Raw genomic sequence first — 14,781 nt, forward strand, 5'->3', positions numbered from 1 at the left:
TGAGCCTCCTGACACCTTCCGCTGGCTCAATATGACACGCCGTATCATGCTTTACTCACAACGTGTTTGAGAGCGAATAAAGTGCATTTTCGAACAATGGTTGTGTGTGACAAGCAATAAAGCACATCACACTAAATGTGTTCCATAAGTGCCAAAACGCGCTTCGGAGGCCTTCTCTGAGCGAGTGGAGTGCTTTTTTGGACGTGGCACACAATGTGGCATATATGGAGAAAATTTTGACCACAAAGCCTATAGGTAGCTTTAAAAACATTATCACAGCGAGAGAAACACATTTTCTCATTTCTCGCTCTAACTCCACAGCAGTGCTTCTCAGCCACCTGAAACTGTGGCACATAGAACAGGATGCGAAGCTGCGTCAGGCACACTTGGAATGAGCCTCCTGGCACCTTCCGCTGGCTCAATATGACACGCCGTATCATGCTTTACTCACAACGTGTTTGAGAGCGAATAAAGTGCATTTTCGAACAATGTTTGTGTGTGACAAGCAATAAAGCACATCACACTAAATGTGTTCCGTAAGTGCCAAAACGCGCTTCGGAGGCCTTCTCTGAGCGAGTGGAGTGCTTTTTTGGACGCGGCACACATGTGTCATATATGGAGAAAATTTTGACCACAAAGCCTATAGGTAGCTTGAAATACATTATCACAGCGAGAGAAACACATTTTCACATTTTTAGCTCTAACTCCACAGCAGTACTTCTCAGCCACCTGAAACTGTGGCACATAGAACAGGATGCGAAGCTGCGTCAGGCACACTTGGAATGAGCCTCCTGGCACCTTCCGCTGGCTCAATATGACACGCCGTATCATGCTTTACTCACAACGTGTTTGAGAGCGAATAAAGTGCATTTTCGAACAATGTTTGTGTGTGACAAGCAATAAAGCACATCACACTAAATGTGTTCCGTAAGTGCCAAAACGCGCTTCGGAGGCCTTCTCTGAGCGAGTGGAGTGCTTTTTTGGACGCGGCACACATGTGCCATATATGGAGAAAATTTTGACCACAAAGCCTATAGTAGCTTGAAATACATTATCACAGCGAGAGAAACACATTTTCTCATTTTCAGCTCTAACTCCACAGCAGTGCTTCTCAGCCACCTGAAACTGTGGCACATAGAACAGGATGCGAAGCTGCGTCAGACACACTTGGAATGAGCCTCCTGGCACCTTCCGCTGGCTCAATATGACACGCCGTATCATGCTTTACTCACAACGTGTTTGAGAGCGAATAAAGTGCATTTTCGAACAATGGTTGTGTGTGACAAGCAATAAAGCACATCACACTAAATGTGTTCCGTAAGTGCCAAAACGCGCTTCGGAGGCCTTCTCTGAGCGAGTGGAGTGCTTTTTTGGACGCGGCACACATGTGCCATATATGGAGAAAATTTTGACCACAAAGCCTATATGTACCTTGAAATACATTATCACAGCGAGAGAAACACATTTTCTCATTTTTAGCTCTAACTCCACAGCAGTGCTTCTCAGCCACCTGAAACTGTGGCACATAGAACAGGATGCGAAGCTGCGTCAGGCACACTTGGAATGAGCCTCCTGGCACCTTCCGCTGGCTCAATATGACACGCCGTATCATGCTTTACTCACAACGTGTTTGAGAGCGAATAAAGTGCATTTTCGAACAATGGTTGTGTGTGACAAGCAATAAAGCACATCACACTAAATGTGTTCCATAAGTGCCAAAACGCGCTTCGGAGGCCTTCTCTGAGCGAGTGGAGTGCTTTTTTGGACGTGGCACACATTGTGGCATATATGGAGAAAATTTTGACCACAAAGCCTATAGGTAGCTTGAAAAACATTATCACAGCGAGAGAAACACATTTTCTCATTTTTAGCTCTAACTCCACAGCAGTGCTTCTCAGCCACCTGAAACTGTGGCACATAGAACAGGATGCGAAGCTGCGTCAGGCACACTTGGAATGAGCCTCCTGGCACCTTCCGCTGGCTCAATATGACACGCCGTATCATGCTTTACTCACAACGTGTTTGAGAGCGAATAAAGTGCATTTTCGAACAATGGTTGTGTGTGACAAGCAATAAAGCACATCACACTAAATGTGTTCCATAAGTGCCAAAACGCGCTTCGGAGGCCTTCTCTGAGCGAGTGGAGTGCTTTTTTGGACGCGGCACACATGTGCCATATATGGAGAAAATTTTGACCACAAAGCCTATAGGTAGCTTGAAAAACATTATCACAGCGAGAGAAACACATTTTCTCATTTTTAGCTTTAACTCCACAGCAGTGCTTCTCAGCCACCTGAAACTGTGGCACATAGAACAGGATGCGAAGCTGCGTCAGGCACACTTGGAATGAGCCTCCTGGCACCTTCCGCTGGCTCAATATGACACGCCGTATCATGCTTTACTCACAACGTGTTTGAGAGCGAATAAAGTGCATTTTCGAACAATGGTTGTGTGTGACAAGCAATAAAGCACATCACACTAAATGTGTTCCATAAGTGCCAAAACGCGCTTCGGAGGCCTTCTCTGAGCGAGTGGAGTGCTTTTTTGGACGCGGCACACAATGTGGCATATATGGAGAAAATTTTGACCACAAAGCCTATAGGTAGCTTGAAAAACATTATCACAGCGAGAGAAACACATTTTCTCATTTCTCGCTCTAACTCCACAGCAGTGCTTCTCAGCCACCTGAAACTGTGGCACATAGAACAGGATGCGAAGCTGCGTCAGGCACACTTGGAATGAGCCTCCTGGCACCTTCCGCTGGCTCAATATGACACGCCGTATCATGCTTTACTCACAACGTGTTTGAGAGCGAATAAAGTGCATTTTCGAACAATGGTTGTGTGTGACAAGCAATAAAGCACATCACACTAAATGTGTTCCATAAGTGCCAAAACGCGCTTCGGAGGCCTTCTCTGAGCGAGTGGAGTGCTTTTTTGGACGCGGCATACATGTGCCATATATGGAGAAAATTTTGACCACAAAGCCTATATGTACCTTGAAATACATTATCACAGCGAGAGAAACACATTTTCTCATTTTTAGCTCTAACTCCACAGCAGTGCTTCTCAGCCACCTGAAACTGTGGCACATAGAACAGGATGCGAAGCTGCGTCAGGCACACTTGGAATGAGCCTCCTGGCACCTTCCGCTGGCTCAATATGACACGCCGTATCATGCTTTACTCACAACGTGTTTGAGAGCGAATAAAGTGCATTTTCGAACAATGGTTGTGTGTGACAAGCAATAAAGCACATCACACTAAATGTGTTCCATAAGTGCCAAAACGCGCTTCGGAGGCCTTCTCTGAGCGAGTGGAGTGCTTTTTTGGACGCGGCACACATGTGCCATATATGGAGAAAATTTTGACCACAAAGCCTATAGGTAGCTTGAAATACATTATCACAGCGAGAGAAACACATTTTCTCATTTTCAGCTCTAACTCCACAGCAGTGCTTCTCAGCCACCTGAAACTGTGGCACATAGAACAGGATGCGAAGCTGCGTCAGGCACACTTGGAATGAGCCTCCTGGCACCTTCCGCTGGCTCAATATGACACGCCGTATCATGCTTTACTCACAACGTGTTTGAGAGCGAATAAAGTGCATTTTCGAACAATGGTTGTGTGTGACAAGCAATAAAGCACATCACACTAAATGTGTTCCGTAAGTGCCAAAACGCGCTTCGGAGGCCTTCTCTGAGCGAGTGGAGTGCTTTTTTGGACGCGGCACACATGTGTCATATATGGAGAAAATTTTGACCACAAAGCCTATAGGTAGCTTGAAATACATTATCACAGCGAGAGAAACACATTTTCACATTTTTAGCTCTAACTCCACAGCAGTACTTCTCAGCCACCTGAAACTGTGGCACATAGAACAGGATGCGAAGCTGCGTCAGGCACACTTGGAATGAGCCTCCTGGCACCTTCCGCTGGCTCAATATGACACGCCGTATCATGCTTTACTCACAACGTGTTTGAGAGCGAATAAAGTGCATTTTCGAACAATGTTTGTGTGTGACAAGCAATAAAGCACATCACACTAAATGTGTTCCGTAAGTGCCAAAACGCGCTTCGGAGGCCTTCTCTGAGCGAGTGGAGTGCTTTTTTGGACGCGGCACACATGTGCCATATATGGAGAAAATTTTGACCACAAAGCCTATAGTAGCTTGAAATACATTATCACAGCGAGAGAAACACATGTTCTCATTTTCAGCTCTAACTCCACAGCAGTGCTTCTCAGCCACCTGAAACTGTGGCACATAGAACAGGATGCGAAGCTGCGTCAGGCACACTTGGAATGAGCCTCCTGGCACCTTCCGCTGGCTCAATATGACACGCCGTATCATGCTTTACTCACAACGTGTTTGAGAGCGAATAAAGTGCATTTTCGAACAATGGTTGTGTGTGACAAGCAATAAAGCACATCACACTAAATGTGTTCCATAAGTGCCAAAACGCGCTTCGGAGGCCTTCTCTGAGCGAGTGGAGTGCTTTTTTGGACGCGGCACACATGTGCCATATATGGAGAAAATTTTGACCACAAAGCCTATAGGTAGCTTGAAATACATTATCACAGCGAGAGAAACACATTTTCTCATTTTCAGCTCTAACTCCACAGCAGTGCTTCTCAGCCACCTGAAACTGTGGCACATAGAACAGGATGCGAAGCTGCGTCAGGCACACTTGGAATGAGCCTCCTGGCACCTTCCGCTGGCTCAATATGACACGCCGTATCATGCTTTACTCACAACGTGTTTGAGAGCGAATAAAGTGCATTTTCGAACAATGGTTGTGTGTGACAAGCAATAAAGCACATCACACTAAATGTGTTCCATAAGTGCCAAAACGCGCTTCGGAGGCCTTCTCTGAGCGAGTGGAGTGCTTTTTTGGACGTGGCACACATTGTGGCATATATGGAGAAAATTTTGACCACAAAGCCTATAGGTAGCTTGAAAAACATTATCACAGCGAGAGAAACACATTTTCTCATTTTTAGCTTTAACTCCACAGCAGTGCTTCTCAGCCACCTGAAACTGTGGCACATAGAACAGGATGCGAAGCTGCGTCAGGCACACTTGGAATGAGCCTCCTGACACCTTCCGCTGGCTCAATATGACACGCCGTATCATGCTTTACTCACAACGTGTTTGAGAGCGAATAAAGTGCATTTTCGAACAATGGTTGTGTGTGACAAGCAATAAAGCACATCACACTAAATGTGTTCCATAAGTGCCAAAACGCGCTTCGGAGGCCTTCTCTGAGCGAGTGGAGTGCTTTTTTGGACGTGGCACACAATGTGGCATATATGGAGAAAATTTTGACCACAAAGCCTATAGGTAGCTTGAAAAACATTATCACAGCGAGAGAAACACATTTTCTCATTTCTCGCTCTAACTCCACAGCAGTGCTTCTCAGCCACCTGAAACTGTGGCACATAGAACAGGATGCGAAGCTGCGTCAGGCACACTTGGAATGAGCCTCCTGGCACCTTCCGCTGGCTCAATATGACACGCCGTATCATGCTTTACTCACAACGTGTTTGAGAGCGAATAAAGTGCATTTTCGAACAATGGTTGTGTGTGACAAGCAATAAAGCACATCACACTAAATGTGTTCCATAAGTGCCAAAACGCGCTTCGGAGGCCTTCTCTGAGCGAGTGGAGTGCTTTTTTGGACGCGGCACACATGTGCCATATATGGAGAAAATTTTGACCACAAAGCCTATAGGTAGCTTGAAATACATTATCACAGCGAGAGAAACACATTTTCTCATTTTCAGCTCTAACTCCACAGCAGTGCTTCTCAGCCACCTGAAACTGTGGCACATAGAACAGGATGCGAAGCTGCGTCAGGCACACTTGGAATGAGCCTCCTGGCACCTTCCGCTGGCTCAATATGACACGCCGTATCATGCTTTACTCACAACGTGTTTGAGAGCGAATAAAGTGCATTTTCGAACAATGGTTGTGTGTGACAAGCAATAAAGCACATCACACTAAATGTGTTCCATAAGTGCCAAAACGCGCTTCGGAGGCCTTCTCTGAGCGAGTGGAGTGCTTTTTTGGACGTGGCACACATTGTGGCATATATGGAGAAAATTTTGACCACAAAGCCTATAGGTAGCTTGAAAAACATTATCACAGCGAGAGAAACACATTTTCTCATTTTTAGCTTTAACTCCACAGCAGTGCTTCTCAGCCACCTGAAACTGTGGCACATAGAACAGGATGCGAAGCTGCGTCAGGCACACTTGGAATGAGCCTCCTGACACCTTCCGCTGGCTCAATATGACACGCCGTATCATGCTTTACTCACAACGTGTTTGAGAGCGAATAAAGTGCATTTTCGAACAATGGTTGTGTGTGACAAGCAATAAAGCACATCACACTAAATGTGTTCCATAAGTGCCAAAACGCGCTTCGGAGGCCTTCTCTGAGCGAGTGGAGTGCTTTTTTGGACGTGGCACACAATGTGGCATATATGGAGAAAATTTTGACCACAAAGCCTATAGGTAGCTTGAAAAACATTATCACAGCGAGAGAAACACATTTTCTCATTTCTCGCTCTAACTCCACAGCAGTGCTTCTCAGCCACCTGAAACTGTGGCACATAGAACAGGATGCGAAGCTGCGTCAGGCACACTTGGAATGAGCCTCCTGGCACCTTCCGCTGGCTCAATATGACACGCCGTATCATGCTTTACTCACAACGTGTTTGAGAGCGAATAAAGTGCATTTTCGAACAATGGTTGTGTGTGACAAGCAATAAAGCACATCACACTAAATGTGTTCCATAAGTGCCAAAACGCGCTTCGGAGGCCTTCTCTGAGCGAGTGGAGTGCTTTTTTGGACGCGGCACACATGTGCCATATATGGAGAAAATTTTGACCACAAAGCCTATAGGTAGCTTGAAATACATTATCACAGCGAGAGAAACACATTTTCTCATTTTCAGCTCTAACTCCACAGCAGTGCTTCTCAGCCACCTGAAACTGTGGCACATAGAACAGGATGCGAAGCTGCGTCAGGCACACTTGGAATGAGCCTCCTGGCACCTTCCGCTGGCTCAATATGACACGCCGTATCATGCTTTACTCACAACGTGTTTGAGAGCGAATAAAGTGCATTTTCGAACAATGGTTGTGTGTGACAAGCAATAAAGCACATCACACTAAATGTGTTCCATAAGTGCCAAAACGCGCTTCGGAGGCCTTCTCTGAGCGAGTGGAGTGCTTTTTTGGACGTGGCACACATTGTGGCATATATGGAGAAAATTTTGACCACAAAGCCTATAGGTAGCTTGAAAAACATTATCACAGCGAGAGAAACACATTTTCTCATTTTTAGCTTTAACTCCACAGCAGTGCTTCTCAGCCACCTGAAACTGTGGCACATAGAACAGGATGCGAAGCTGCGTCAGGCACACTTGGAATGAGCCTCCTGACACCTTCCGCTGGCTCAATATGACACGCCGTATCATGCTTTACTCACAACGTGTTTGAGAGCGAATAAAGTGCATTTTCGAACAATGGTTGTGTGTGACAAGCAATAAAGCACATCACACTAAATGTGTTCCATAAGTGCCAAAACGCGCTTCGGAGGCCTTCTCTGAGCGAGTGGAGTGCTTTTTTGGACGTGGCACACAATGTGGCATATATGGAGAAAATTTTGACCACAAAGCCTATAGGTAGCTTGAAAAACATTATCACAGCGAGAGAAACACATTTTCTCATTTCTCGCTCTAACTCCACAGCAGTGCTTCTCAGCCACCTGAAACCGTGGCACATAGAACAGGATGCGAAGCTGCGTCAGGCACACTTGGAATGAGCCTCCTGGCACCTTCCGCTGGCTCAATATGACACGCCGTATCATGCTTTACTCACAACGTGTTTGAGAGCGAATAAAGTGCATTTTCGAACAATGTTTGTGTGTGACAAGCAATAAAGCACATCACACTAAATGTGTTCCGTAAGTGCCAAAACGCGCTTCGGAGGCCTTCTCTGAGCGAGTGGAGTGCTTTTTTGGACGCGGCACACATGTGTCATATATGGAGAAAATTTTGACCACAAAGCCTATAGGTAGCTTGAAATACATTATCACAGCGAGAGAAACACATTTTCACATTTTTAGCTCTAACTCCACAGCAGTACTTCTCAGCCACCTGAAACTGTGGCACATAGAACAGGATGCGAAGCTGCGTCAGGCACACTTGGAATGAGCCTCCTGGCACCTTCCGCTGGCTCAATATGACACGCCGTATCATGCTTTACTCACAACGTGTTTGAGAGCGAATAAAGTGCATTTTCGAACAATGTTTGTGTGTGACAAGCAATAAAGCACATCACACTAAATGTGTTCCGTAAGTGCCAAAACGCGCTTCGGAGGCCTTCTCTGAGCGAGTGGAGTGCTTTTTTGGACGCGGCACACATGTGCCATATATGGAGAAAATTTTGACCACAAAGCCTATAGTAGCTTGAAATACATTATCACAGCGAGAGAAACACATTTTCTCATTTTCAGCTCTAACTCCACAGCAGTGCTTCTCAGCCACCTGAAACTGTGGCACATAGAACAGGATGCGAAGCTGCGTCAGACACACTTGGAATGAGCCTCCTGGCACCTTCCGCTGGCTCAATATGACACGCCGTATCATGCTTTACTCACAACGTGTTTGAGAGCGAATAAAGTGCATTTTCGAACAATGGTTGTGTGTGACAAGCAATAAAGCACATCACACTAAATGTGTTCCGTAAGTGCCAAAACGCGCTTCGGAGGCCTTCTCTGAGCGAGTGGAGTGCTTTTTTGGACGCGGCACACATGTGCCATATATGGAGAAAATTTTGACCACAAAGCCTATAGGTAGCTTGAAATACATTATCACAGCGAGAGAAACACATTTTCTCATTTTCAGCTCTAACTCCACAGCAGTGCTTCTCAGCCACCTGAAACTGTGGCACATAGAACAGGATGCGAAGCTGCGTCAGGCACACTTGGAATGAGCCTCCTGGCACCTTCCGCTGGCTCAATATGACACGCCGTATCATGCTTTACTCACAACGTGTTTGAGAGCGAATAAAGTGCATTTTCGAACAATGGTTGTGTGTGACAAGCAATAAAGCACATCACACTAAATGTGTTCCGTAAGTGCCAAAACGCGCTTCGGAGGCCTTCTCTGAGCGAGTGGAGTGCTTTTTTGGACGCGGCACACATGTGTCATATATGGAGAAAATTTTGACCACAAAGCCTATAGGTAGCTTGAAATACATTATCACAGCGAGAGAAACACATTTTCACATTTTTAGCTCTAACTCCACAGCAGTACTTCTCAGCCACCTGAAACTGTGGCACATAGAACAGGATGCGAAGCTGCGTCAGGCACACTTGGAATGAGCCTCCTGGCACCTTCCGCTGGCTCAATATGACACGCCGTATCATGCTTTACTCACAACGTGTTTGAGAGCGAATAAAGTGCATTTTCGAACAATGTTTGTGTGTGACAAGCAATAAAGCACATCACACTAAATGTGTTCCGTAAGTGCCAAAACGCGCTTCGGAGGCCTTCTCTGAGCGAGTGGAGTGCTTTTTTGGACGCGGCACACATGTGCCATATATGGAGAAAATTTTGACCACAAAGCCTATAGTAGCTTGAAATACATTATCACAGCGAGAGAAACACATTTTCTCATTTTCAGCTCTAACTCCACAGCAGTGCTTCTCAGCCACCTGAAACTGTGGCACATAGAACAGGATGCGAAGCTGCGTCAGGCACACTTGGAATGAGCCTCCTGGCACCTTCCGCTGGCTCAATATGACACGCCGTATCATGCTTTATTCACAACGTGTTTGAGAGCGAATAAAGTGCATTTTCGAACAATGGTTGTGTGTGACAAGCAATAAAGCACATCACACTAAATGTGTTCCATAAGTGCCAAAACGCGCTTCGGAGGCCTTCTCTGAGCGAGTGGAGTGCTTTTTTGGACGCGGCACACATGTGCCATATATGGAGAAAATTTTGACCACAAAGCCTATAGGTAGCTTGAAATACATTATCACAGCGAGAGAAACACATTTTCTCATTTTCAGCGCTAACTCCACAGCAGTGCTTCTCAGCCACCTGAAACTGTGGCACATAGAACAGGATGCGAAGCTGCGTCAGGCACACTTGGAATGAGCCTCCTGGCACCTTCCGCTGGCTCAATATGACACGCCGTATCATGCTTTACTCACAACGTGTTTGAGAGCGAATAAAGTGCATTTTCGAACAATGGTTGTGTGTGACAAGCAATAAAGCACATCACACTAAATGTGTTCCATAAGTGCCAAAACGCGCTTCGGAGGCCTTCTCTGAGTGAGTGGAGTGCTTTTTTGGACGTGGCACACATTGTGGCATATATGGAGAAAATTTTGACCACAAAGCCTATAGGTAGCTTGAAAAACATTATCACAGCGAGAGAAACACATTTTCTCATTTTTAGCTTTAACTCCACAGCAGTGCTTCTCAGCCACCTGAAACTGTGGCACATAGAACAGGATGCGAAGCTGCGTCAGGCACACTTGGAATGAGCCTCCTGACACCTTCCGCTGGCTCAATATGACACGCCGTATCATGCTTTACTCACAACGTGTTTGAGAGCGAATAAAGTGCATTTTCGAACAATGGTTGTGTGTGACAAGCAATAAAGCACATCACACTAAATGTGTTCCATAAGTGCCAAAACGCGCTTCGGAGGCCTTCTCTGAGCGAGTGGAGTGCTTTTTTGGACGTGGCACACAATGTGGCATATATGGAGAAAATTTTGACCACAAAGCCTATAGGTAGCTTGAAAAACATTATCACAGCGAGAGAAACACATTTTCTCATTTCTCGCTCTAACTCCACAGCAGTGCTTCTCAGCCACCTGAAACTGTGGCACATAGAACAGGATGCGAAGCTGCGTCAGGCACACTTGGAATGAGCCTCCTGGCACCTTCCGCTGGCTCAATATGACACGCCGTATCATGCTTTACTCACAACGTGTTTGAGAGCGAATAAAGTGCATTTTCGAACAATGGTTGTGTGTGACAAGCAATAAAGCACATCACACTAAATGTGTTCCATAAGTGCCAAAACGCGCTTCGGAGGCCTTCTCTGAGCGAGTGGAGTGCTTTTTTGGACGCGGCACACATGTGCCATATATGGAGAAAATTTTGACCACAAAGCCTATAGGTAGCTTGAAATACATTATCACAGCGAGAGAAACACATTTTCTCATTTTCAGCTCTAACTCCACAGCAGTGCTTCTCAGCCACCTGAAACTGTGGCACATAGAACAGGATGCGAAGCTGCGTCAGGCACACTTGGAATGAGCCTCCTGGCACCTTCCGCTGGCTCAATATGACACGCCGTATCATGCTTTACTCACAACGTGTTTGAGAGCGAATAAAGTGCATTTTCGAACAATGGTTGTGTGTGACAAGCAATAAAGCACATCACACTAAATGTGTTCCATAAGTGCCAAAACGCGCTTCGGAGGCCTTCTCTGAGCGAGTGGAGTGCTTTTTTGGACGTGGCACACATTGTGGCATATATGGAGAAAATTTTGACCACAAAGCCTATAGGTAGCTTGAAAAACATTATCACAGCGAGAGAAACACATTTTCTCATTTTTAGCTTTAACTCCACAGCAGTGCTTCTCAGCCACCTGAAACTGTGGCACATAGAACAGGATGCGAAGCTGCGTCAGGCACACTTGGAATGAGCCTCCTGACACCTTCCGCTGGCTCAATATGACACGCCGTATCATGCTTTACTCACAACGTGTTTGAGAGCGAATAAAGTGCATTTTCGAACAATGGTTGTGTGTGACAAGCAATAAAGCACATCACACTAAATGTGTTCCATAAGTGCCAAAACGCGCTTCGGAGGCCTTCTCTGAGCGAGTGGAGTGCTTTTTTGGACGTGGCACACAATGTGGCATATATGGAGAAAATTTTGACCACAAAGCCTATAGGTAGCTTGAAAAACATTATCACAGCGAGAGAAACACATTTTCTCATTTCTCGCTCTAACTCCACAGCAGTGCTTCTCAGCCACCTGAAACCGTGGCACATAGAACAGGATGCGAAGCTGCGTCAGGCACACTTGGAATGAGCCTCCTGGCACCTTCCGCTGGCTCAATATGACACGCCGTATCATGCTTTACTCACAACGTGTTTGAGAGCGAATAAAGTGCATTTTCGAACAATGTTTGTGTGTGACAAGCAATAAAGCACATCACACTAAATGTGTTCCGTAAGTGCCAAAACGCGCTTCGGAGGCCTTCTCTGAGCGAGTGGAGTGCTTTTTTGGACGCGGCACACATGTGTCATATATGGAGAAAATTTTGACCACAAAGCCTATAGGTAGCTTGAAATACATTATCACAGCGAGAGAAACACATTTTCACATTTTTAGCTCTAACTCCACAGCAGTACTTCTCAGCCACCTGAAACTGTGGCACATAGAACAGGATGCGAAGCTGCGTCAGGCACACTTGGAATGAGCCTCCTGGCACCTTCCGCTGGCTCAATATGACACGCCGTATCATGCTTTACTCACAACGTGTTTGAGAGCGAATAAAGTGCATTTTCGAACAATGTTTGTGTGTGACAAGCAATAAAGCACATCACACTAAATGTGTTCCGTAAGTGCCAAAACGCGCTTCGGAGGCCTTCTCTGAGCGAGTGGAGTGCTTTTTTGGACGCGGCACACATGTGCCATATATGGAGAAAATTTTGACCACAAAGCCTATAGTAGCTTGAAATACATTATCACAGCGAGAGAAACACATTTTCTCATTTTCAGCTCTAACTCCACAGCAGTGCTTCTCAGCCACCTGAAACTGTGGCACATAGAACAGGATGCGAAGCTGCGTCAGACACACTTGGAATGAGCCTCCTGGCACCTTCCGCTGGCTCAATATGACACGCCGTATCATGCTTTACTCACAACGTGTTTGAGAGCGAATAAAGTGCATTTTCGAACAATGGTTGTGTGTGACAAGCAATAAAGCACATCACACTAAATGTGTTCCGTAAGTGCCAAAACGCGCTTCGGAGGCCTTCTCTGAGCGAGTGGAGTGCTTTTTTGGACGCGGCACACATGTGCCATATATGGAGAAAATTTTGACCACAAAGCCTATATGTACCTTGAAATACATTATCACAGCGAGAGAAACACATTTTCTCATTTTTAGCTCTAACTCCACAGCAGTGCTTCTCAGCCACCTGAAACTGTGGCACATAGAACAGGATGCGAAGCTGCGTCAGGCACACTTGGAATGAGCCTCCTGGCACCTTCCGCTGGCTCAATATGACACGCCGTATCATGCTTTACTCACAACGTGTTTGAGAGCGAATAAAGTGCATTTTCGAACAATGGTTGTGTGTGACAAGCAATAAAGCACATCACACTAAATGTGTTCCATAAGTGCCAAAACGCGCTTCGGAGGCCTTCTCTGAGCGAGTGGAGTGCTTTTTTGGACGTGGCACACATTGTGGCATATATGGAGAAAATTTTGACCACAAAGCCTATAGGTAGCTTGAAAAACATTATCACAGCGAGAGAAACACATTTTCTCATTTTTAGCTCTAACTCCACAGCAGTGCTTCTCAGCCACCTGAAACTGTGGCACATAGAACAGGATGCGAAGCTGCGTCAGGCACACTTGGAATGAGCCTCCTGGCACCTTCCGCTGGCTCAATATGACACGCCGTATCATGCTTTACTCACAACGTGTTTGAGAGCGAATAAAGTGCATTTTCGAACAATGGTTGTGTGTGACAAGCAATAAAGCACATCACACTAAATGTGTTCCATAAGTGCCAAAACGCGCTTCGGAGGCCTTCTCTGAGCGAGTGGAGTGCTTTTTTGGACGCGGCACACATGTGCCATATATGGAGAAAATTTTGACCACAAAGCCTATAGTAGCTTGAAATACATTATCACAGCGAGAGAAACACATTTTCTCATTTCTCGCTCTAACTCCACAGCAGTGCTTCTCAGCCACCTGAAACTGTGGCACATAGAACAGGATGCGAAGCTGCGTCAGGCACACTTGGAATGAGCCTCCTGGCACCTTCCGCTGGCTCAATATGACACGCCGTATCATGCTTTACTCACAACGTGTTTGAGAGCGAATAAAGTGCATTTTCGAACAATGGTTGTGTGTGACAAGCAATAAAGCACATCACACTAAATGTGTTCCATAAGTGCCAAAACGCGCTTCGGAGGCCTTCTCTGAGCGAGTGGAGTGCTTTTTTGGACGTGGCACACATTGTGGCATATATGGAGAAAATTTTGACCACAAAGCCTATAGGTAGCTTGAAATACATTATCACAGCGAGAGAAACACATTTTCTCATTTTCAGCTCTAACTCCACAGCAGTGCTTCTCAGCCACCTGAAACTGTGGCACATAGAACAGGATGCGAAGCTGCGTCAGGCACACTTGGAATGAGCCTCCTGGCACCTTCCGCTGGCTCAATATGACACGCCGTATCATGCTTTACTCACAACGTGTTTGAGAGCGAATAAAGTGCATTTTCGAACAATGGTTGTGTGTGACAAGCAATAAAGCACATCACACTAAATGTGTTCCGTAAGTGCCAAAACGCGCTTCGGAGGCCTTCTCTGAGCGAGTGGAGTGCTTTTTTGGACGCGGCACACATGTGTCATATATGGAGAAAATTTTGACCACAAAGCCTATAGGTAGCTTGAAATACATTATCACAGCGAGAGAAACACATTTTCACATTTTTA

Source organism: Doryrhamphus excisus, linkage group LG10 (assembly GCF_037039965.1).
Source record: "Doryrhamphus excisus strain RoL-2023G ecotype Guam linkage group LG10, RoL_Dexc_Guam_v1.1, whole genome shotgun sequence".
NCBI lineage: Eukaryota > Metazoa > Chordata > Actinopteri > Syngnathiformes > Syngnathidae > Doryrhamphus > Doryrhamphus excisus.